The sequence below is a fragment of the Gymnoscopelus microlampas genome, assembly GCF_963454915.1.
Source record: "Gymnoscopelus microlampas genome assembly, chromosome: 5".
Lineage (NCBI taxonomy): Eukaryota > Metazoa > Chordata > Actinopteri > Myctophiformes > Myctophidae > Gymnoscopelus > Gymnoscopelus microlampas.
Window position 1 is genome coordinate 4,748,286 of NC_139942.1, and position 4,411 is coordinate 4,752,696.

The window sequence follows — 4,411 nt, forward strand, 5'->3', positions numbered from 1 at the left end:
GGTGACTTCCGGCCATTTTGAATGCAGGTCGTAGGCGACCACCAGGAAGCGCTGATGGTGTGGAACCCCATGGATCTCACCACAGACGTCCAGCTGTAGGTGATCCCAGGGTGTAGAGGGCCAGGCGAGAGGCTGCATGGGCGGGGGCGGCTGGTGGCCAGTCTTGCCACTAACAAGGCAGGCGGCGCAGTCCTTGACCAAGGCCTCGATGTCTTTATCTATCCCTGGCCACCACACCAGGTCTCTGCAACGTTGTTTTAGCTTCACAATGCCCAGGTGGCCCTCGTGCGCCATGGATAATACGCGTGCACGTAGGGCACCAGGGATCACCGTGCACAGCCCCCGTGCCACACAGGTGTTGTTCCAGCAGGAAAGCTCCTGTCGCACACGGGAGAATGCGGCCAGCTCCCCCGGGACCACAGGAGGCCAGCCATCGTGGATGTAGGTGCAGAGCACCGAAAGGAGGGGGTCCTGTTCAGAGGCGTCCTTGAGCTCCTGCAGAGAGACAGTGGCCTGGAGAGGCGTGTGCAACATGTGAATAATGTCCTGTTCAATACAGTCAGTGCCGACATGTAGGCCTGGGGCTGGAGCAGGGACAGCGCGGGACAGCAGGTCAGCCACAACATTATCTCTGCCTGGGGTGAACTTCAGCTCAAAATTGTACTGGCGGAGGCGGTCATACCAGCGGTGCAGTCTGAGTGGTCTGTGGCCCGTCCCGGACGTGGAGAGCAGCGCCGTAAGAGCCTGGTGGTCTGTCCTGAGAGTGAAAGAGCGGCCATAGAGGTAGAGGTGCCACCGCTCACAGGCCCAGATGCAGGCTAATGCCTCACGCTCGCCCACGGAGTACCGCTGCTCTGTCTGGTTAAGGGCACGGGAAGCGAAGGCAATGGGTTTCTCAACCCTGTTCTGGATCTGTGACAGCACGGCTCCTATCGCTATAGATGATGCGTCACAGGTCACGAGGGTGGGGCTGGCAATGTCAAAGTGGGCCAACACTGGGGGAGAAGTAAGTTGCGTCTTGAGGGCACGTACAGCGTCACTGCACGCCCGAGACCACATCCAAGGCTCATCCTTACGCAGCAGCCGACGCAGGGGGGCTGTGGTGTCAGAGTACTGTGGGAGAAACTTTAAATAGTATCCGGCCATGCCCAAGAGCGAGGCGACCTGGGCAGCTGAGTTGGGTTCTGGGATGGCCTGAATGGCGTCCACGTTGGACTGAAGTGGAGTTATGCTCAGTATTGAGAGTCAGGGTGTGCTTGGCCAGGGCTGCAAACACCCTGTTGAGTCTTTCGTCATGAACGTCAGCCGTGGGCCCGTGCACCACGATATCGTCCAGGTATATGGCCACGCCTGGTATGCTAGCTAGCACAGAGACCATGACTTTCTGGAAGCAGCTAGGAGCCGAACAGAGGCCGAACGGCATCCGTGTGTAGCGAAACACCCCGGCATGTGTTACAAAGGCTGTGAGGTTTCTGCTGCTGGGGTGAAGAGGCACCTGCAGGTACCCCTGTCTGAGGTCAAGTTTGGTAAACACTGTGGAGCCGTAGAACTGAGCTGTGAGCTCCTCTGACGTGGGGAGGGGGTACTGGTCTGGGACCACCGCCTTATTCACTGCACGCAGGTCCACACAGACACGCAGGTCCCCCGACTTCTTCTTTGCCACCACCAGGTTCGAAACCCATGGTGAAGCGTCCACTGGTTCGATGATACCAGCTTCCAGCAGCTGTTGTAGCTCAGCTGTGACTCCGTCACGTAGAGCCAGCGGGATGCGGCGCAGCGGCTGGATGACAGGCTTAACTGAGGGGTTGAGGAGGGGCTGATGAGCGAAAGCAGAGAGGCAGCCCAGACCATGAAACAGTGACGGCCACTTCTGCTGCCATGGCGTGGTGACAGTCATAATAGCGTGTCTAGGAGGGAGAACCCCAGAGCGGTGAACAGGTCTAAACCCATCAGGTTAGCGCCCCGACGGGCCACTTGAAAAACAAAACCGGGCACAGTCCCCATAACCATAAAGGGCAGTAGAGGGGGCAGACAGGGGCAGTGAGCCGAAAAAATTATTGTAGGTATCCATGTTCAGGAGAGACCAGCCTACACCGGTGTCCACCAGCAGACAGTTGCACACATCATTGAGGTAGACTGAACATGATTTGAAGGGCACTGCACCTGAGGTCACATTGTGTATAATGGTGGGACCAGACTGGGAGTCCTGGTCCCCTGGGCCGGCCGGGGCAGAGCGACAGACAGCAGCAAAATGATTTCGCTTACCGCAGTTACGGCATGACTGGCCACGGGCAGGGCAGTTCTGGGCTCTTGAAGCATGCGACCGAGACCCGCAGTTACCGCAGGGCTGTTGTGGTTGTGGATGGGGCCGAGGGCGCTGACGTCGCTCCAGTTGCATCACAGCTGCGGAGTCAGGGTCCGGTGAGTCACTGCGTGGTAGTAGTGGATTCAGAGAGAGATCTGCCCGGCTGGATGTGGGCACTTGCCGTGTAGAAGCAAACGTAGCTGCACACTCAGCTGCACTCTCGACTTTAAATGCAATTGCAACTGCCTCAGACAGCAACAGTTCATCTTTTTCCATTAATAGTCTCTCACACACTTTCACGTTATTTGTGTGTTCAATCAGTTGGTCACGTATCATTTCATCCTGCAGCGCGCCGAACTTGCATGAGCCGACCAGCCCCCGCAGGTTAGCCACATATTGGTGCACAGACTCACCGGGCAGCTGGCGTCGTTGCCTGAACAAGATACGGCAGAGAAGGGCACTTTGTGGGGCCGCGAAATGACCCTTCAGAAGCTCCACAGCTGTGGCATAGTTGATATCACCGGGTCCCGTTTCCAACGTCCCGAGCACCCGTTGTCCCTCCGTTCCCAGACAGTGCTGTAGCAGCGCCTTCTTGCGTGCCGCGTTAACACCGGTTAGCCCCGTAGCCGTTAGCCATGTTTCGAAGGACTGTTTCCAGCGAGTCCAGGGCACTGGAGGCTCGCCAGGTAATTCCAGGAAGGGGTTGGGTGGTGGGAGAGTCATACCAGCCATCTTCGTCGCCAATGTTGTGTTTGTGAATGATCAGATCATGACACAGTTTGCCAAAGAACTTCACTTTACTTCTAACTTTAAGGAGAGCAGCATAACAACAACAATATGAGACTTGAGTAAGACTTGAGCAATCGATCCCCGAGCAGCAGTCAGTGAACAGTTAGTGAGACATAACAGTATGTAAAGCACTTTGTGAGACTGCTCTGTGAAATGTGCTATATACATAAAATGTACTTACTTACTTACTTACTTTCTCTCTCTCTCTCTCTCTCTCTCTCTCTCTCTCTCTCTCTCTCTCTCTCTCTCTCTCTCTCTCTCTCTCTCTCTCTCTCTCCCCTCCTCTTTAAAAAAAAATGTGAAGGAAGCGGTGCCTTTGATGAGTTTATTTAATTGGGCTATATATGAACTGGAGAAACAATGTTAAATCCCTGTAAATTTATTCCAAGAATGTGTTTTACTAAACTCTGCCTCCTGGTGGCTGCACACTGCGTTTGCCGTGCTCAAACGGACGGACATAACATACGGACACACAGACAAAGTCAAATGTAGAGCGGTTGGCACCGCTAAAAAAAGTGGTATAAATAAAGATGACTTGACTTTGCTAAGTCAAGTCATAAATATGTCATAAATATGAGCATTATGAAAACCAATCCATAAAAAGCTTTGCTTTGTAATGGGAACATTAAGATATGTTAGAAGCCTGCCTAATGTAACTCTGACAACTGAGTGCATCTTTACAGCTATTAAAAACATGATTAACTAGAAAATGTGCTCCTCGGAGCACAATTCTCTGCCAGCAGACCTGTGCTATTTTAACCAAAGGAAATCACTTACCCTATCTTTAACCATAGTTTTCTAGAAATGTTCTGATTCTTAGATTAGAACATCTAAGGATTAGAACATGTTAGCTTGGCTAGCATGTTTTGAAGTGACACACCTATTTCTCTATTTCTCTATTTCGTCATGCGTCTCGCTAGCCAATCAAAGCACACCCTTTCAACATACTGTATTGTCACGTGAAGCTTGACCAATGTTAGCTTGGTGGACACACGGAAGGACGAGAACGAAAACAACAGTCTCCTGCCGGAGACAATTAGCTGTATAGGCCATGTCATGGGTCTGCAACAGGGGGTCCGGGACCCCTAGGGGGTCCTCAGTGTTACTATAGTTACTTCCTATCACACAATCTCTGTGTGATAGGAAGAAAACAAATCTTAAACCCTAGCATCCCTATTCTGAGGAGAACTTCAGCCAAAAATAACAGATCTACAAGCTCACAAAGAGGTTTGGTGTAGAGGGGGAAAAAAACAGCAGACCAAGTTCAGAGCCAAAGGTCAAGTTTACCAAGTATTGATGATGATAGTGCTGTCAAAC